The sequence below is a fragment of the Heterodontus francisci genome, chromosome 18 (genome assembly GCF_036365525.1).
Source record: "Heterodontus francisci isolate sHetFra1 chromosome 18, sHetFra1.hap1, whole genome shotgun sequence".
NCBI classification, from domain to species: Eukaryota; Metazoa; Chordata; class Chondrichthyes; order Heterodontiformes; family Heterodontidae; genus Heterodontus; species Heterodontus francisci.
The window spans coordinates 54,344,206-54,366,141 of NC_090388.1; the positions used below are offsets into that span (position 1 = coordinate 54,344,206).

Here is a 21,936-nt window from a genome sequence, read left to right on the forward strand (position 1 = left end):
CTGAAAGTGAGACTTTGTGGGATTTGATTCTGTTTCTTACATCTAAATTGGAGTGAATTAATAAGACTCTGTACACTGTCCGAACAGAATACTGAGCATTTCTGAGTGAAGTTGGCTTTCTCTGGACGCAGTGTCACTTGAAGCTTGCAGTGTTTTTTTCAGCTTTCGCGATCCTATCTGGACTCAACTGAAAAAGTATGAAGTTATGAAAGTAATAAATTAATCACCTGTATATGTTTACTACACATTTTAGAGGTGAGATTGCTGATTTGCCCAGGCTGTATAATAATTACTTGGTTGGAAAGTTAACCAGTCAGTGATTTTCTTTTAGTACGGTTGCCATCCAGTTGCTTTGAGTGAACTCGGAGTGGTCTGGTTTTTGATTGTATACTGAACACCAAAGCTTAGATTTTTCTGATTGGGTTATCATACAACCAATTTCCATTATTTCCGCTTCTCACCCTATAAAACTGATATCCAGAAAGAAAAGATGAAAGAGTAAAGAAGAGAAAAAGAAAACCAATATGAACAGTGCTGACATCTTAAATGAGATGGAATATTACTTGCAGATCGACAAGCTAAATTTAAAGTAAGTAGTGTAGTAAAGGACAACAATAGTTAATAATACCTACAAGGGCTTAGAATAACATCAACAGAGTGATAGTATTAGCTTGCATAATTCCTAAGGAAAAGAGCAAATGAACATACATGCCAGCTGGAGTTGCCGAAACTTGAAACTGTGAAGGAACAATGCAAGGAGAAGAATAAATGCTGCAGATTTGATAGGGGGAACAGCATTTACACAAAGCTGTAGAACAAGAGAAACAATAACATCATGAAACAGAGGAAGAGGTACAGTATCAACATGGTCTTGAATTGGCACAGAATGTGCAGTTCATTTAGTCATAACTTTGTAGGGAATAATTTGCTAAATATCAGGGGCCTGAAATTCTGGCATTTTGGGGTAATGAAGTGGGAATGATCATAACAAACCTCATAGTAGGACTTCATGATGGAAGGGTAGGAAGAAAAAGATTTCCCTGTCAGAAACAGGGTGGCGCAGTGGTTAGCACCGCAGCCTCACAGCTCCAGCGACCCGGGTTCAATTCTGGGTACTGCCTGTGTGGAGTTTGCAAGTTCTCCCTGTGTCTGCGTGGGTTTTCTCCGGGTGCTCTGGTTTCCTCCCACAGCCAAAAGACTTGCAGGTTGGTAGGTAAATTGGCCATTATAAATTGCCCCTAGTATAGGTAGGTGGTAGGGAAATATAGGGACAGGTGGAGATGTGGTAGGAATATGGGATTAGTGTAGGATTAGTATAAATGGGTGGTTGATGGTCGGCACAGACTCGGTGAGCCGAAGGGCCTGTTTCAGTGCTGTACCTCTAAAAAAAAACGGCCAATAGACAGCTTGCAAAATCCTATTCTAATTCTGAACTCTAATATGTCTTGGTGCTCTGCCAAGCTGCTTCCTGAGGGACACAAATGATGATTGACTACACTATGGTATCATGCAATCTTTGACGCTGATATGGATTTTGTGTCAGGACTTCTGAGTCCTGGGATGACTCTTCAATGTACTGTGTCACCATTGCAAGTGTGTGGAGCTTGGTTCTGTATTTTTTTATTAGTTCATGGGATGTGGTTGTCGCTGGCTTGGACAGCATTTATTGCTCATCCCTAATTTCCCTTGAGAAGGTGGTGATGAGCTTGTTGAGGTATCCTGACACCTACATGGTGTTGGTGGTGATTGTCTGGAATGGTCACAAGATGTCATCAGGAGATCTGCCATTCAACATCCAATATGCAAAAAATTGCCATGATTGCTTCATTTTTTATCATTTCACTCTCCCTGACCTCTTTTGGGAAGAAAATTAGATCCACAGATGACTTCTTGGCAATAGACATACTTCCTGCTCCCACAGCCATGACCCTAATGAAAGTGTGCTAAACAAGAGGAGAGGAGTGCTACAATGAAACACATGCAGCTTCCAGGCTAGTGATCAAGTGGAGAATTTGGGTGTTAGACACACTTTTGCTGCCTGGACTGATTGGGAATGATCTAGAGTATGTTCCAGAATAGGGAATGCTTGCTATGCTCTTTACAACTTTGTTATTCAAGAAGGGCTACACTTTGACCTAGCTGGGGAGTGGTGGGGGGGGGGGGGGGGTGGTGTGGGGGGGTGGGGGTGGTGTGGAGGGTCTCTGCCTTTGGTTAATCCAAAATTACATGTAGCAGGATGGTGTGCACTCAAAGGCATCCTAACTGACTGCTGCAAGAGGCATCAGAGGCCAGATCAGTCTTCTTCTCTGTCTAACTGTCTACGTTTGACACCACAGCCTGACCTCCTTCTCCTCCATTTAAAAATAAAGAAACATTCCCTCAATCCACTACACATCATACCACATGATACATCAGCCTCCTTTGTCTGGACATGATTGTACCAGTTATTCATAATCTGAGTGAAGAAGTCAGCACCTTCATGAATAACAAAGAACTATGTTAGTGCACAGTCTATTTTAATGCAATAATTGTAAATCATAAGTCCAACTCTTTCCTGCTTCCCCTGGGTACCTACCTATCTCCTATTTTCATGGCAGCTGCCTCCTGACATGGAGCTGCTGCTTGCTGCATCTTTAGAGGCTGCTCCTGAGCAACCTGATATCACATCCCATTTTCCACTGATGTGTTGCTCTGAGAGGAAGGCATGGCATATGCTGCTATCTTGGATGTCAACCGTATCAGGCAGATGGACTCCAGCTGTCACCAGGGCCCTGAATTTGTGGCTGTTCTAATGGCAGTTATCAGATCTGAAGACCTGAAAAACAGTGGTTGCCACGGTCCGGAAGCCATGATTCACACTCTACTCTAATTGGTCCTGTATATCTTCCAGTCCTGCAGACTGTGCTTCTGTGGAGATGGAGACACCAACTGGTTCATGGCCACTTCCAATTCTTAACTGGGGAATCTGCTGCAGATTTTAAAGAACCTGCCATTTATTTCTTTGGTGCCTGCAAGGAAGAGAAAACCTCTGTGATGTTGCTGCAAAGAACTCAAGAGTCACATCACCTCCTTGAAAATGATCCTGGGAGCTTACATGTAGGAATTATATTCTTCAAACATTCATCTTTTCAAGGAATACCAATGAGTTCTGGGTCCCATGACTATGGCCAGAATTTTACACCCCTCCCTAAAGATGGGAAGGTGGCGAGGTTGAGGCGTAAAATGGAGCAGGAGGCATGGGGGGCCCTTCCTGACCAGCTCCCGCCTCTGCTGCCACTTTACACAGGGCGGCTAAGGCGAAAAATGGCCTGCCTATCCAAGGTCAAACAAGATCTTTAAGTGGCCACTTAAGGGCCTCAGCCCGCCTCCACGAGGATTTTACCTGGTCGGGCGGCCCAGGCCTGAGAGAAGCCGCCTGACAAAAGCAGGCGTGGGGGGGGGCCCTCATGATTAGGCACTCTGTGCTCGATGGAGGGACGCTCCCGCTGTCCCAACCACCCCCAACACCCAACAGGCCCCCCTGTCCCCCCAATCGACCACCCTTGCCTTGCCGGGGCCCGACCGATCACCCCTGGCGAGGCACCAAAAACTTAGCGTCATTCTCCGGGCTCCCCAGCATCTTCCCGATGACTGGATTGCAGTCCCAGCAGTGGCCACTGCTCCCAGTGGCGCTACTGCGACTAAGAGCTGCCGGCTAATCAGCAGGCCTTCCTGCCTCAAGCGGGTGGAAGTCCTGCCTCAGACCAATTGCAGGCCGGGAAACTGTAAAATGCAGATCGGATCCCCAGGCCAGGCAGAGGCGGGTTTGCCACCGACTTTTCAGTCGGTGGATGGCTCTCTTCTGCTGAGGGAAAAATCCTAGCCTATGAAAGCACTGGCAGTCTTCTCATCAGTCTCTGCTGGAAAGATGGTACATCTCAAGCCACTTCCCACTCCTCTGGTTCCCTCATATTTTGTGAAATACCCGGTGGAACATCCTTATTACCATTAATTCCATCCAGGTGAAAGAAGCAACAGGTTCAGATCTTATTTGATTCATTCATTTAAAAAGATAATTGCCTGCATTTCTTTCTAGATGGATGTCAAAAAATTGGACCGTGTTGTGCCCATTTTCTGGGCAAAAAACAGATGCAAAGGGACAGCCAACCTCCCATATTCGAACAGTGCCAAAAACATATCCATCTCTGTATTATTCTGCTGCTGCCTGTCGGTTTCCCAAAACAGGCATCAAGCTCTTTGTATATGTTCATGGGGGCTTAATACCAGTTTTAAGGCCCAAACTGAAAATTGGTTTGGCTGATGTCTACTGCATTCAGGTTTACCTGGTTTACATGTGGCCTAACCACCAGTTCCTAAAGGGACCGTTGGAATTTGCCACCAAAATATTAAGTTAAAAAAAATGTTAACTAAATGCGGAGTTAGAAGAAGCATGAGTGTTCTTCACAGCTCAACATTAAAATTCCAGCTATTGCTGAGCCTGCACTAGACATCCTCTTGGCCGCAAGAAGGCTCTTATTAGCCTGATAATATAGGAACATAGGAGTAGGATGACCATTCAGCCCATCGAGTTTGCTTCACCATTCAATTAGATCATGGCTGATCATCTCTCTCAACACCACTTTCCCACACTATCTCCATATTCCTTGATGTCATTTGTATCCAGATATCTATCGATTTCTGTCTTGAACATGCTCAATAATTGAGCTTCCACAGCCCTCTGGGGTAGAGAATTCCAAAGATTCACCACCTACTGACTGAAGAAATTCCTCCTGATCTCAGCCTTAAATGGCCTACTCCTTATTCTGAGACTATGTCCTCTGGTTCTAGACTCACCAGCTAGATAAAATGTTAAAAAAATCCAGCTTTTTTTTTCTCTTATTCGCATTCATTAGTCTGTTCTGTTGGTATTTCTTGACAGGAGCCAAATATCAATGGCTCATTAACCAGCAATGGAACCAAAATGAAATGTTGACTTAAAATTAAAGACAAATGATGATACGGGTAGCACAGTCATATACAATTATCACTATTTACGCTTCAGGAAAAAATGGAATTATGTCAATTTGATTAATCTCAATGACTCACTGGTCATATGGTCTATGGCATCAGACAGGATCAAGCTTTGCTTTTTGCATTTTACAATAGCTTTTGAAAAATCACAATTCTGCTTTTTTCTGCCATCCTCCCTGAGGGAACACTCAAAGTTAAACCTCTGACAGGTTTGATATATGCCTGGGGTCTTGAAGTGAAAGCAATTTGTCAGTAATTTTTGCTATGTGCAGCAGTGTGAGTGCACTGTGCTGACATCCTGACAGACAAATGACAATTTTCTTTTTTTGTTTACTCTTAAAGCTTGCATGCCCCTGGCAGTCTCCCTCAGAACTGACTTTGAATAAACATTTTATTATTGAATATTTTTTAGTTGTTATTTTCTCTTGCCACCCTGTTTCCTTAGCATAAAACTACAGAATAAGAAGCACAGATTTGTGAAAAAAGCAATTGTGTGTAATGGTCCCTTAGGTCAGGTGTTCTCAACCTTTTTGCTTCTGAGGCCCGTCTCCTATGTTATAAAAATTCCATGAACCACCCTGTAACACAAGTATTTTTTCTGTATAAAAATTAGTTATACAATTAAACATAAATTTATCATTTTTGTTTTATTACTTATTGTGAAATTTGTTGCTGGTGCTGAGCATAAATCCTGCCAAGAAATGAAAGTATCTTTGATAAAAATGAGTAAAAAATGTGGGAAATGGTTAACCACAAAGTCTAAAATAATGCTGAGAGATTAAAGCCAAAACATTATGTTCCAGAGTTGCTGAAAATTACAGGGGCAACACTTCTGGCCACTTCCAGCACACTATGCTAGTAAGCACACTAATGCGGTTTGCTGTGGATGCACCAAAAACTTTGACAGTGAGCCGATTGTGATATCAAACAGCCTCTCAGGCTGAATTGATGCACCTTCTGCTAATTTGGTCATTGCAAATCCATTGAATGCCATGTCGTAAACACTCCCAGCTGCATGAGGGACCCCCTCACTACTGCTGTTTAAAGGTCCAGCCATCTAACTTACAGGTGAGGTACATTTGACTTATTTTGCTTTTGCAAAGTTTGTGGAAGAACTGTGGTGTATTCTTGGAGGAGTTTTGGTGTCTTGTTTGATCTTGGAGGAAGCATTGCTGCATCCTGACAGGGAGCTGGGAGGGTTTTTCTGCCGTTTCAACAGGAAAGCTTTGCAGTCCCTCTTGGTTTGCAACATGACAGGGAGATGGAACTGAGGCCGCAGATAGGAGAAGCTATGCACGGAGGGAGGAAGAGGAGGGCTCTCCATGGAAAGCCCTACCCCCAAGGTCTTTAGGGAGCACTTCTATCTCCACCTCAGCCAGGAACAATGCCTGAAGTGCCTGTGATTCACCAAAGAGGTGGTCACATAACTATACCTTCAACAGGACCTACAGCTACATAGCAGGGTAAGGATGGCACTGCCAGTGGCCGACAAGGTCACCATCGCTCTCAAACTCTATGCAACTGGATCCTTCCAAGTGGAAGAAAGTGGCATTGCCAACATTCCACAGTCTGGCAGGGCTGCCAATACACCAAGCATCTCAGTGTGCCTACCTTTTAGTGTTCTCCTGTAGGCAGCCCCATCAAAATTCTCATCTAGGTCCCCTGTAACAGGACGCAACTGTGACCTCACTCTCCAGGGAGTTGGCAAAGAAACTGTCCTATCCCCTGGCCTGGCAGCACCCTACTCATGCGCTGATCCTGACTCTATACTACCCTCTAAGGTACACAAAGAGACAGTATCTGAGCTGGTGGCTGTGAGTAGCAGATGGTGCCTCTTCATCAGAGGTGTGGTGCATCTCTCAGACTTCCTCATGAGGCTGCAGTGGCTGGCCAGGTGGTAGTTCTTGAGTATCTGAAAGCAAAAAATCAGAAGGACAGGGTTGGGTTAGAGAAGTAGAGTGGGGTGCAAAGCAAGAGGACAATGGCCACACATCTGCAGCTTGCACCTCATGCCAGGATGAGGATGAGGTAGGATTTGAGAAGAGGCAAAAGGCAGGAGCATACTGTCATCCAGAATGTTCTCGGTGGTGCCAGTTACAATGGCCGCAGTCACATCTGCTCCCATGATGCTCAGCAGAGTTTCCTATAGCAGGCTTAGGTGAAGCAGGTATGCCGAACCCTTCTGGTTCTGCTCTGCTCCCTGGGGTTCTGGGCCACTTTGTCCTCAAGAGAGATGGAAGAATGTCAGTGAGTGTGTTGCAATGTGTTGTTGTGATGTGTCTGTCATAGCTGAATAGCTGGAGGTATGTGGAAGCTGCAAGAGGTGGGTGTGAGGCTGGCATCATTGGTGGGTGTATGAGGGTGAGGTGAAGCATCTGAATGTTATGCGTGAATCCTGGCTGCTAGGGACTGCTAACAGGTGAGTATAGTGCATTGAGCAGCATGAGAGGTTTGTTGGGCGATGAGTAGATGTCTTTTGAAGATGCATTCACTGACCTTGACCATCCGTTTGAGGTCATTGAACTTCTTGCAGCCCTGCTGCCAGGTCCTTGGGTTAAGACTCTGGGAATTATCCTCCCTGGCCACCTGCTGTCATTGAGCTGGTGGCCTCTGCAAGTGGTGGATCCCGTTCCACCGCTGGCAAAATGCCAGCGAGGACACAGAATCGCCTGGTCTTTATTAATCGGGGCATGGAGTACAAGAGAAAGGAGGTTATGTTGAACTTGTATAAGACACTAGTTCGGCCTCAGCTGGAGTATTGCGTATAGTTCTGGGTGCTGCACTTTAGGAAGGATGTGAAGTTGCAGAAAAGATTCACGAGAATGGTTCCATGGATTAGGAAGTTCAGTTATAAAGATAGATTGGAGAAGTTGGGATTGTTTCCCTAGAAGAGAAGGCTGAGAGGAGATCTGATAGAGGTATTCAAAATTATGAGTGGTCTGGACAGAGTAGATGCTTATTCGGAGAACCGGTACAGACATGGTGGGCCGAATGGCCTCCTTCTGCGATGTAACAACTCTGTGATTCTGTGATTTATCATAAAATGTTTTTTGTTACGAATGGAAAAGATAATGGGAATGGTACAGGTAGTAAGTACTTCATGAAGCATTTCTTGGCTTTTGTATTGCTTTGGTGGGATGTTATGACCATTTATGACGAGGGCGAAATAATGAAAGTTCGTTCAATCAGTGAAATGGGAAACCACAGGTTATGATTGATCTGCAACTATTAGTGAAACATCCCTTTCCGAGAGTTCCTCTGTATCTGTATTTGCCAGTCCTCAGTCACTGGCACAGCCTGTGCGGGCTGCAGACTGACTGATGCCTGGCTCATTTTATTTATTTTGATAAGATTTTTCTTATTTAGGGGGTGTTTTTTGTGGGGGGTGGGTGCAAAAAACAAATCAAGTCTTCAATGAACCTTTGCAAGGATAAAACTGAATCAGGTGACAGACACAATCTTCCCAGATTTGGGAGAGTGGGAAGAAAGCAAGAAACAAAATACTCGATCCAAAGCCAATGGTTGGAAAAAAACTATTTTACCAAAATTGTCTTCCCCAGGCAGCAGCTGCACATGGATGGAGATTATGAAATTCACAAATATAGAGGCTTAACAGTCCCTACATCATCTGTGGTTTGACAACTCTTGCTCTGGGAATTTGTGACTCATCTGTTGCTGTTTTTTCTGAAGTTTCTCCCTCTCTGCATTCGGTTTCTGTTGCTCTGCCTTGTGATGGACTTGTTAGGGGAAGAGTACTCGTCTCATGGAGATACCTGTCCATTCTGGCTCGTTGTGGTGCTGGCGGATCTTTAGATAGCAGAAGTGAAGGCGTGGCATATTTGTGCTGTTGCTGCATTTCCAGACTGCACCTTTTGTTGCTGGTCAGAGTCTGCAATTTGCTTCCGGCCCTTCGATATTTCCCCTTGGCAATGCTCTTGTGGATAGTTATGATGTTGAGGTCTTTACATGCCAGTAGTCCTGCCACTGCTGTACTGCTCATGTCTCCTAGGTAGAATGTTTGTGGCTTCCAAGCCAACTTGCCATAGCGGCATTGCATTGTTACTGCGCCACTGCATGGGATGGGTGACTCATTATATGCGGATAACTTGCCAGTCGTTGATTATATCATTGATTTCCAATGAATCTGGTACATATGTTTGAGGATTCAGACTGATAGGATATTTGCACTAGCTGCGGTGTCAATCTTGACCCCGAGTGTATATTTGCCAACTTTCTTTGGGCACATAGTAACATAGAAAATAGGAGCAGGAGTAGGCCATTCAGCCCTTCGAGCCTGTTCCGCCATTCATTATGATCATGGCTGATCATCCAACTCAGTAACCTGTTCCCGCTTTCATCCCATACCCTTTGATCCCTTTCGACCCAAGAGCTATATCTAACTCCTTGTTGAAAACATGCAATGTTTTGGCCTCAACTGCTTTTCTGTGGTAGCGAATTCCGCAGGCTCACCATTCTCTGGGTGAAGAAATTTCTCCTCATTTCAGTCCTGAAAGGTTTACCCCATATCCTTAGACTATGACCCCTGGTTCTGGACTCCCCCACCATCGGGAACATCCTTCCTGCATCTATCCTGTCCTGTTAGAATTTTATAGGTTTCTGCGAGATCCCCCCTCAATCTGCTGAACTCCAGTGAATATAATCCTAACCGACTCAATCTCTCCTCATACGTCAGTCCCGCCATCCCAGGAATCAGTCTGGTAAACCTTCGCTGCACTCCCTCTATAGCAAGAACATCCTTCCTCAGATAAGGAGACCAAAACTGCACACAATATTCCAGGTGTGGCCTCACCAATGCCTTGTATGATTGCAGCAAGACATCCCTGCTCCTGTACTTGAATCCTCTCGCTATGAAGGCTAACATACCATTTGCCTTTTTTACTGCCTGTTGGACCTGCATGCTTACCTTCAGCGACTGGTGTACGAGAACATATAGGTCTCACTGCATATTCCCCTCTCTCAGTTTATAGCCTTTCAGATAATAATCTGCCTTCCTGTTTTTGCTCCCAAAGTGGATAGCCTCACATTTATCCACATTATACTGCATCTGCCATGCATTAGCCCACTCACTCAACTTGTCCAAATCACCCTGAAGCCTCTCTGCATCCTCCTCACAACTCACCCTCCCACCCAGTTTTGTGTCATCTGCAAATTTGGAGATATTACATTTAGTTCCCTCATCTAAATCATTAATATATATTGTGAATAGCTGGGGTCCTAGCACCAATCCCTGTGGTACCCCACTAGTCACTGCCTTCCATTTGGAAAAAGACCCATTTATCCCTACTCTTTGTTTCCTGTCTGCCAACCAATTTTCTATCCATCGCAATACACTACCCCCAATCCCATGCGCTTTAATTTTCCACAGTAACCTCTTATGTGGGACTTTGTCGAAAGCCTTTTGAAAGTCCAAATAAACGACATCCACTGGCTCCCCCTCATCAACTCTACTCGTTACATCCTCGAAGAATTCTAGTAGATTTGTCAAGCATGATTTCCCTTTCGTAAATCCATGCTGACTCTGCCCGATCCTACCACTGTTCTCCAAGTGTTCTGCTATAAAATCTTTGATAATGGACTCTAGAATTTTCCCCACTACCGACGTCATGATGTTAATAGTGAGGAAAGCTTCCAGTTATTGGACTTCACCAGCACGATGTGTCAGGGTCACAATGTTTAACGTCTGCTCCTTTTCTCGCTGAGAATTACTTCTTTCTTGTCTCAGTTTTGTTTCGCTGGTGACTTCATGTATTGGCTTGCGTTTACACAGGTCTCTGGTGCTTTCCTTGCTGCTGTTGCCCTGTTGTCTGATTGTTTGCGTCTGACCGTGACATCTAGCTGCGTCTTTGGAACCAGAATTCCTGCACAGGTGGGCCCAGTATCCTTTTGCACCACCTGCCTTACACAGGTCTCAAAATGCAGGACAACTTAGCTGTGAGTGGGACCAACCACACTTAACACACAGCTTGCTTGCCCTTTTTGACCCGGTTATGGTGCCGATATTGTTGGTTGCAACTAGTGCTTGTTGGTGCTGTTGTCCAACTACAATGGCTTTGTATTTCCTGCCATCTTCCTGTAGTGCATCAATGCCGTGAACTTTCTTTAACTCAAGATGCAATCACCAACTCCATTATTCGGGCTGACAGCTCAGCTTCTGAAAAATCGCATTTGTTGCCCTTGCTATGGCATCTACTGACGAACTGGTCTATTGATTCCTGTGGCTGCTGTCTGTAGGACATCAATTCCAGGCGGTGAATTCAAAAATTCACTCTCAATCGAAACTGACCTTCCAGCACTTTCCATATCTTTGCGGGATCTTTCTGATCCTGTTCAGATAATCCAGAGGTATTGATTCTGTATAATCCCTCATTTCCAATTGCTATCATTATTTTTATAGGCTGTTTTCCTGGTTCTACAATTACTTGGTCTGTAAAGCATCATTGCATTCTCTGTTGGAACAGTTTGAACTCGGATAGGATAGCCAAGACTTTCCAATTCATGCTGGGAAAATTCGTATCCATGTTCCTGCTGTTCTTTTGCTTTAAGACCTTGCTTTATGACTCTGTACTTTTTTCCCCTTTAAAAAAAACTGTTATCTAGACGAGCTGCTTTGAGTGACAGAAGCAAGTGTTTAACAGTGCTTCTCTGTTTATCTAGCTTCCAGCACTCCAGTCTGACTGTTTATACAGCTGTGCAATAGGCATTTCAAGTGGTCTTTTTGCTAGAGTTTGTTTATACAGCCGTTCAAGAGGCAATTCTTCATGCTTGAGTGGTTTTATGAGTATTTTTAAATCTCAGGCTGAGTGAATGAAAGCTCTTCAGGCTGGAGTTATTTAATAGGTTTCTTTTTATGACTTCAGTTGTGAGCTGCATGAAAGGAGGATTCCTCCCGTATGGCTCTAACCTCATCAGCCTGGGGGAGGAATTGGGTCTTCCCTGCTTTTTTTCTCCAACTGAGACTTTGAAAAGAATTGATTTTTTTAAAGCACCTCAAGGCTTTTTTTTTACTGGGGCTCCTGTACGGATGGCAGACTGTGATTGACTTGCAGCCTGTTCTTCAGCTCTGTCTTGTACAGCTGGAGGTTAGGTTTTTTTTCTTTACACTGTTTGGCCAGTGTTTCTTTTAACTTTTTCTCTTTTAGCTGTAGGTAGTTTTTAAAGCTGTTTTCCTATGATCTTCAATCTTAGATCTTAGCTTTTCACCACAGCTGCCACCATGTAATGAGAAGCTTTTTATGTTGTCTGATACAACATAAATGAGATGCATGGAGTTCAGTCGATTGAAGATCTCAACCAGGTTTATTAATAGCTAACAAGTATATATAGTGCAGAGCTATCTATTTACAGGATTTGCCTCTTGGTGCTACAGTTAGAGAGTGAGACTGGCATGTAGTCACATGACCACATTCTGGTACCTAGCTCTTTAGCATACTATGATCTTAAAGGGACATCACTCTTAAAGGTAATCACACAACACATATCTCCCTTTAGTGTTAGTTACTGTTGCAATTTGAACTGAAGGCACTTTGTGGCACTGGTATCCATAGTCTTGTGCAAAGATAACAATCACAGAATCACTAAATTATTGCAGCGCAGAAGGAGGCCATTTGGCCCAACTGTGTCTGCACCTCCCCCCTTTTCTCCGTAACCCTACACATTCTTCCTTTCCAGATAACAGTCTAATTCCCGTTTGAATGCTTCAATTGAACCTGCCTCCACCACACTCTCGGCAGTGCATTCCAGACCTTAACCACTCACTGCGTGAAAAAGTTTTTCCTCATGCCACTTTTGTTTCTTTTACCAATTACTTTATATCTGTGCCCTCTTGTTCTCTATCCTTTCACGAGTGGGAACTGTTTCTCCCTATCTGCTCCGTCCAGACCCCTCATGATTTTGAATACTCGATCAAATCTCCTCTCAGCCTTCTTCTCTCCAAGTAAAACAGTCCTAACCTCTCTGATCTATCTTCATAACTGTTGTTCCTCATCCCTGGAACCATTCTCATGAATCTTTTCTTACTCGCTTCAATGCCTTTACCCCTATTAATAAAGCCCAGGATACTGTATGCTTTATTAACCATGCTCTCAACCTGTCCTGCCACCTTCAATTACTTATGTACAGATACACCCAGATCCCACTGCTCCTGCAGCCCCTTTAGAATTGTGCCTATTATTTTATAATGCCTCTCCATGCTCTTCCTACCAAAATGAATCACTTCACATTTCTCCGCGTTGAACTTCGTGTGCCGCCTGTCTTCCCATTCCACCAACTTGTCTATGTCCTTTTGAAGTTCTCCACTATCCTCCTCACAGTTCACAATGCTTCCAAGTTTCATATCATCCGCAAACTTTGAAATTGTGCTCTGTACACCAAGTTCTAGGTCATTAATATATATCAGGAAAAGCAAGTGTCCCAACACTGACCTCGAGGAACTCTACTACAAACCTTCCTCCAGCTCGAAATACATCCATTAGTCATTTCTCTTTGTTTCCTGTCATTCAGCCAATTCCGTATCCATGTTGCTACTGTCCCTTTTATTCACCGAGCTATAACTTTGCTCACACGTCTGTTGTGTGGCACTGTATCAAACGGCTTTTGAAAGTCCACATACAACACACCAACTGCATTGCCCTCATCAGCCCTTTATGTTACCCCCTCAAAAAACTCCAGCAAGTTAGTTAAATATGATTTTCCCTTAAGAAATAAATTTGTCCATGTGACTATTAATTTTGTCCTGAATTATTCTTTCTAGAAGTTTCCCCACCACTAAAGTTAAACCGACTGGCCTGTAGTTGCTGGGCTTATCTTTATACCCTTTTTTAAACAAGGGTGTAATGTTTGCAATTCTCCAGTCTCTGGCACCACTCCCAAGTCTAAGGAAAACTGAAAAATTATGGCCAGTGCCTCCGTAATTTCCACTCTCACTTCCCTCAGCATCCTTGGATGCATCTCATTCAGTCCTAGTGCCACTTCCACTTTAAGTACAGACATCCTATCCAATACCTCCTCCTTATGAATTTTAACCCCTTCCAATGTCTGAATTACCTCCTGTTTCACCATTACCAGGGTTGCATTTTCTTCCTTGGTAAAGCCAGATGCAAAGTATTCATTTAATACCTCAGATATGCTCTCTGCCTCCATGCATAAATCCCCCTTTTTGGTTCCTAATCAGCCCCACACCTCCATTTGCCACCCTTTTGCTATTTATATGCCTATAGAAGACTTTGGGATTCCCTTTTATGTTAACTGCCAGTCTCTTTTCATACTCTCTCTTTGCTTCTTCATTTCCCCTCTGAACCTTCTATATTCAGCCTGGTTCTCAATTGTATTTGCTACCTGACATCTGTCAGGAGCACACTATTTCTTCCTTAACTTAATTTTTTATCATCCAAGGAGCTCTGGCTTTGTTTACCTTACCCTTTTAAGGGAATATACCTTGACTGCCTAAAATACCTTGTCGTTGAAGGTGTTCAGCTACTGTTTCTCCTGCCAACCTTTGGCTCCAATTTATTCATCCCAGATCCATTCTTACTCCATTGAAGTTGGCTTTGCCCCAGTTAATTATTCTTAGAGAGATACAGCACTGAAACAGGCCCTTTGGCCCACTATGTCTGTGCTGACCAACAACCACCCATTTATACTAATCCTACATTAATCCCATATTCTCCTACCACCTACCTACACCAGGGGCAATTTACCTATCAACCTGCAACTCTTTGGCTGTGGGAGGAAACCGGAGCACCCAGCAGAAACCCACACGGTCACAGGGAGAACTTGCAAACTCCACACAGGCAGCACCCAGAACTGAACCCAGGTTGCTGGAGCTGTGAGGCTGCGGTGCTAACCACTGCACCACCCTACTCTGGATTATTCTTTGTCCTTTTCCATAGTCAGCTTAAACCTTATGATACAATGATCACTGTCTCCTAAATGTTTTCCGACTGACACTTGCTCACTTGGCCCCCCTCATTCCGAAGGAACCGGGTCTAGCAGTGCCTCCTTTTTCACTGGACTAGCAACATGCTGCTGTAGAAAATTTTCATGAACACCCTAGGAGCTCTTACTCCCTCACGGCCCTTTACATTACTACTATCCCAGTCTATATTTGGATAATTAAATTCCCCCATTATAACTACCCTATAATTTTTGCACCTCTCTGATTTCCTTGCAAATTTATTCCTCTACATCCTTCCCACTAGTTGATGGCCTATCGAACACCCAGCAATGTAACTGCACCTTTTTTGTTCCTTTGCTCGAGCCCAATAGATTCTGTCCTCAGCCTCTCTGGGACATCCTCTTTCTCCAGCACTGCAATGCTCTCCGTAATCAATGCTGCCACCCCTCCCCCTTTTTTCCCCTTTCCTCCCCTTTCCTATCTTTCCTGAACACCTTGTATCCAGGAATATTTCACACCCAGTCCTGCAAGTGTGGACCCAGCTTTAAGCCAGGTGGGTAGGATTGGGATTCTAAAGGGCCTAAGTCAGTTATATAAATCATGTTTCTGGTTGTCAAAAGAAGTATTGCCATTAGTTGAGTTTCTGTTTTTGAGGGGAAGGAAGTGCATTTCCAGGAGTTTTATTTCAGATTTACTATATTGCTTTCTAGAAGAAAGTAATACATTTTCAATTTTTTTTTTAAGCAGCAATTATCTAATGATATCATTGTAGTGCTGCACACTTCTGTTTACAAACCCAACAAAACTGCATACGAGAAACTTTACAAGGCAGATGCAGCTCTTGTAGTTCTGGTTACATGTGCAACAATTTCACTTTCATTTTTCTATCCTTTCCTGAAAGCACTGACATATGTTGGGGTATAGTTCTATGGGTGCCACCCAAGCTTCTGCAGTTCAACCTTTGAAACTAGTATTTTATCAATACCAGAACAAACATGGTGAACACCACTATAATGAGTGCGGAATTTAATTTCATCAACTGCTGGAGAATGCTGTAACTGAGATTTTTAAAATTGTGGATGCAGTTTACACCAGAATGGATTGAAATGGTTATTAGACAAACCCAAATGGCACAGGGCCGTTTGCAGTCATTTTTTCATGGTGAGTTCATTATTATAATTTTGAATAGCTTCAGGTCCAGCTTTTCAGGGAACAAATGTGCAGTGGAATCAAAAAATCGCACACAATTGAAATCTGAAGGGATATAGGCAATTCAAAAGAAGGGCCAGAATAAGGGATAAAACATCCTTACAGGCTTTGGAGAAGCTCAGAAGCCATTTCAAACCATTGACAGCTTTTACTAAAGCCAAAAAGTGAAAGGTCTTATAAATGACAGGCAAATATTTAAGAAATTGAAACCCAAAATATAGGCGTGCGTTTTCAGGAAAGTGATGAAGTCTGTTTGATGACTGCTAACTGGAGGTGGTGCTAAATGAGGTGATTGCAAAGAGGATTATGAATACCGCCACTCTATTAAGTCGGACTTGTGACACACTTGCAAGGAGCTGGTGTTGTGGGACGACCTTAAGAGGACCACTTAAAGAAGCTGTGTTCACCGGAGGAAGTGATGTCATGGGTGTAACCCAACAGAGTGAGATATGTTTAGATGTGGCTCGTGCAGTAGCTATTTGTATCTATGTATGCTCAAGTTAAGTTATAATAAAGACCCACGTTTTCTTTGGATATTACTTGTACTCCTGTGAGTCTTACAATAGTTCACATATCAAAGGGACAAGTAATATTACAGATAGAGTCAAGTTTCAGACTGCAGCTGACCGTTGTTATCACTGGATGTTCAAATCTTATGCTATATGACAACAGTAGATGGCTGTGCAGCAATTAAAACAGCATTGCACCTGGCCCTTTGATGTCCCTGACCTTGTGAAAACAGTTGCTCATGGTTGTTGGCAGATCGGTTTGCTAGATGCTGCACATGTAGAGGGTGGCATCTGAGTATGTGTAAAGAATTGGGTTAGACTGGCTGTTGATCACGACAAGCAAGATCCTTCTAAGGAGCTATTGAACATTGTGGTTAGCCAGCCATTCACATGTCTTAGTGGTGCTACAAGATCTGCTCTCCCAACTCCCCTTGGAAATAGGAAACTCCACATACACTAATCAACTGCCTGTAGGTGTGAGTACCATCCTCTGGACACAGATCAGCTCTTGTGCAGCCTAGCATCCCTCCACAGGTCTCCTCTTTTCCCAGACATTTTAGATCAGGAAACTTCCATTGATGCCAGAAGATATTTTGGCTCAAAAGCTAATGAGACCTCAAATGCCAAAAGAAAGAAATGAAAGAAATCTGATTAAGAAGAGACTGAAATGAACATTACTATATGCTTTTCATCTTATGGCCTAGAAATCCTAGCCATTGGCTTCACATGGGCATGATTGTTAATGGATGTTTTACATGCCCAAATATCAAGAAATGATCTTTAGGTGTGATATGTGCCTGTCACGTCTCAAAATGCTTCACAGCCATTGAAGTACTTTTGAAGTGTAATCACAGTTGTAATGTAGAAAAATGCAGCAGACAATTTGCACACAGCAAGATCTCAAAAACAGAAATGAGATAATGATCAGAAATGGTGGCCGGGATTTTACAGGGCTCCTGACGTTGGGCTCCATGGCGGAGGGTGGCCAGGAGATCGTTCCAGCAGTGGCCCGCCACAGAGCCCGACACAGCGAGGGCCAGGCCCGAACTTCCTTGTGGCGGCAAGGCTCCGTAGCGGCACCCCCATCGCTGGGTGATGGGACCTGGATTAACATATAGTAATTAATTAAATGCATACATTTAAATACACTTACCTGCGATCTAACGGTCGGGGGGGCGATCTTCAGAACAGTGGCTGGCACTCCCGCGCCTTCAATTTCCCGTCTGGGGAAAGCAGGCGCTGCAGTAGTGGGGAAGGGGGAACGTGAGATTTTTAGTGTGGTGGGGGGAACAGGTTCAAACTTTTGTCATTAGTGTAGGGGATGGTGGGAAGGGGTGAACTGTGAACTTTGTTCAGTTTGGGGAGGGAAGGTCATATTTGAAAGGTAAGTGTTTTGGTGGGGAAAGGGCAGATGCTTAATTTTATTGTTATTGGGGGTGGAAAAGAGGCGATTGAATTTTGATTTGAACAGTGGGGGGTTATCCGCTTTAAAAATTTAAATTAGCTGGCAGGGCTGGCTGCCCTTTAAAAACGGCGCCAGCGCCTGCGCACAGGCAGCTAATGCCATTGCCAGTGTCGGAGAGCCCGCTGCCGCTATGTGATTGGGGGGGAGTGCGGACCAACCAGAGTATTTAAATGAGCCGCTGCTCAGGAAATCATTGCAGCAAGGCGGCACACGGCCCACACTTGTGGGCCGCCATTCTTTTCACCTGTTGCCACTCCTGGCGCGGACGCTTCAAATCCAGCCCAGTGTTTTTAGTGACGTTGGTTGAGGGATAAATATTGGCCAGGAAACTGAAGAGAACTCACCTGTTCTTCTTCGAATAGTGCCATGGGATCTTTTACGTCCACCTGACAGGGTAGACGAGGCTTTGGTTTAGCGTCTTGTTCAAAAGTCAGTACTTCTGGCAAAGCAGCACTCCCTCAGTTTGTGCACCGAAATGTCAGCCTAGATTATGTACTGAACAGTCTGGAGTGTGGCGTGAACTCATGGTCTTCTGTTGCAGAGGATATAATGCTTGCACTGAATCAAGGATGACATGTGCCTAAGAACATAAGAAATAAGAGCACGAGTAGGCCATTTGGCTCTTTGAGCCTGCTCTGCCACTCAATACAATCATGATATCTGTCTCAACTCCATCTTCCTGCACTATCCCCACACATAAGACTGGAGCAATTAGTAGGAGTTACCATAGCAACAGCTTCACAGTACATGCTCTTTTTCCCCCCATATAAACTACATTATTAACAGTCACCTCCTTTTCTCTTGCATCTCCTATTCCTATTCCTAACTTTTTTGAAAGTTGCTCTTCCCACATACTCTGCTGTGGTCCATTCCTATAGTTTCATTTTTCACCTTCTCACACTTTCTGCCCAGTAGCTTTCCTTTAGACAATTTTGGAAAACAAGAGGACAAATTTCAAAAAGCTTCACTGAGGTAAAATTTATATTGGATTTTATTTTAAAAAGAGGCAGGCAATGGGCTGAATTTTACTGGCCCCTCGACGCCGCAGGTCGCGGCGTGGGGGCTGGTAAAATGCTGCGGGGAGAAGGCTGCGTCGACTCGCTACATCAAGAAGGGCCCGCCACATATTACCGGTGGCAGCGGGACCTCGGTGCGGCCCCCCTGCTGCACGGCGGCGCCACCACAATCAACATATAGTAATGATTACTCACCTTTGCTGATTATGCAGCTCGCCGCCTCTCCACCGACACTGCCGGATTTTTCGTTGAACTGGCAGCCGTCATGTGCCTTTCCGTACATGATCTGAAAAGCCGCCGGGTCCTCACTCTGCATTCTTAAAGGGAGGAGGGAGGGGGGATACACAGGGGTCTAACTCAGCATTCTTAAAGGGAGGAGGGAGGGGCAATACACAGGGGTCTAACTCTGCATTCTTAAAGGGAGGAGGGAGGGGGGAAACACAGGGGTCTAACTCTGCATTCTTAAAGGGAGAAGGGAGGGGCCACACACAGGGGTCTAACTCTGCATTCTTAAAGGGAGGAGGGAGGGGGGATATGTCGGGGTCTTACTCTGCATTCTGAAAGGGAGGAGGGAGGGGCAATACACAGGGTTCTAACTGCATTCTTAAAGGGAGGAGGGAGGGGCGATACACAGGGGTCTAACTCTGCATTCTTAAAGGGAGGAGGGAGGGGGGATACACAGGGGTCTAACTCTGCATTCTTAAAGGGAGGAGGGAGGGGGGATATGCAGGGGTCTTACTCTGCATTCTGAAAGGGAGGAGGGAGGGGCAATACACAGGTGTCTAACTCTGCATTCTTAAAGGGAGGAGGGAGAGGGGATATGCAGGGGTCTGAAAGGGAAGACTTCTGGGATTACTGGAGGGAAAGCTGTGCTGGCATGAAGGGAGCTACATGTACCATCCCTCCGTTTACAGTGTACGCTCTGTGTTTTTGAGGGGGCAATGGCACACAAGGCACCCTGTGTGTGGGGAGGGTACCAGAAAGGGCAGGAGCATTATGGTTTTATGGACGGTGGGGGCAATCAATTCTGCTAGTAGGATCTTGATATGGTCATACTGTGCCACTCTGAGTGTTGGCCAAGATGGGCAATGCCATGGCACGCCATACAGCTGATCCAAGAAAGCAGCTGATGTACCCGTTAACACCAATCCATGCCCTGTTAGGAACCTTCGAATATATGCAGGGTTCAACTTTATTTATCACATGGAAATAGGTATGGCTCATCCTACATTGTGTGATCCTCTGCATGTGAGGATCCATATGCGCCAGAGGCAAAATCAACAGGCAGGTGTGATCCATGTAGAGGCCCCCGGTCATGAGCAGCAGCCCCCAAGGGGAACTCGCCATTACAGTTGCCGTGCATCTACAGGCCCCACATGTCATGCCATCGGATGTCAGAGCACCAGTGTCAGAGGAGATTCCGCATGTGGAGAGGGTGGTGACACATCTCTGTGCCCTGCTCAAGGATGACCTGCAGCCCATGGACTCCAGTGGACATCCCATGCCTTTGTTCCTCATAGTGGCAGTGGTTCTCAAACCTGACGCCTCTGCAGCCTTATAGGGGCCCAACAGAGACCTTTGTGGGGTCACACAGTCAGCAGAGCACTGCTGCATCAGGGAGGTCACCAATTCCCTACACCGGAAGGTCAGTGAGGATGTCCGCTTTAGGACGGACTCTCACAGCTAGGCCCAGAGGGCCATTGGTTCTGGCACCATTGCCGGAGAACCATAGGTTATAATGTTCATCGATTGCACTTATATGGCCAACAGGCCTACTACCAGGCTACCAACTGCAGACATCACCATTAAAGTAGTCCTCTCAATCCAGGTGAAGCTGGAATGTGAACACCGCAGATGCTTGCAGCGAATGTGTGACCGCTTCTCAGGCAGCTGCCATGACACCTGGGTCTTAACGCCTGTCCTGGCTGCCACCGCTGTTCACTGAACTGGCTCAGATGAAGGGGTGGCTTCTTGGAGATAAGGACTATCCTTTGCAGACATGCCTCCCGATACCAGTAAGAGACTCCACCACTGGTGATGCCCTGTACTAATGGGCTGAAAAGGCCAGCTCCTTCCTTTGCTGCTCTGCACAACTACACACCCAATATGGGCCAGGCCTGGCATGTTGAGGAGAAATATCAACAGGATTCCTCCTCGGACTATAAGGACGTTGAGGACCTACAACATGAAAGATGCATGAGAGGGCAAATGGCACCCAGGCTCTGCACGCAGGGCTGGCAGTAAGCTAGGGACATGGGACGTACGGAAGTGGCTTATCAGACAAAGGCTGTCTGCTCCATAGGAACCAACATGAGCTCCGCAAGCCACACATCACCTTCGCTCACCTGCTGTGCACCAGTCTACATCTGCAGCATCCCTATGTCAACCATTAGAGGCAGCAGCTGACTGAGCCAATGTCCATGGCACTGAGTCTGTGGAGATGCTCATGAGTAGTGGTGGCATGACAATGATGTTATTGCATATGTTAGCTCTCCTGAACGGCCAACGGTGCAAAGGGATGTGACATTGGCGCTATATGCTGGCACACATCATTCGCACAGAGAAAAGGACACACGTGTTGGTGAGGAACATTTAGTGAAAGACGTATTTACATTGCTGTGACAGCAGTGCATTCCCATTTGTGTCAGTGTGTTCTTTGTAAACCTCTGTAATACCTTTTATGGTCTATTTAAGTCTCACATCCTGGAATGTGCAAAATTAAGATTATTCACCCAGGTGCGGCATGCCTACAAGAAGGAATGTTACACTTGAGTGGGAGAAGAGAATCACAACTTCACAGGACACTGGGACACA

General features: G+C 45.0%; 1 protein-coding gene across 1 annotated transcript in view; it reads left to right on the forward strand.

The window, feature by feature from the left end:
* The window catches only part of cacna2d4a (calcium channel, voltage-dependent, alpha 2/delta subunit 4a), a 695,670-nt gene that overhangs the window by 313,316 nt on the left and 360,418 nt on the right, over window positions 1-21,936 (forward strand). The gene's annotated exons all lie outside the window — the stretch shown is intronic.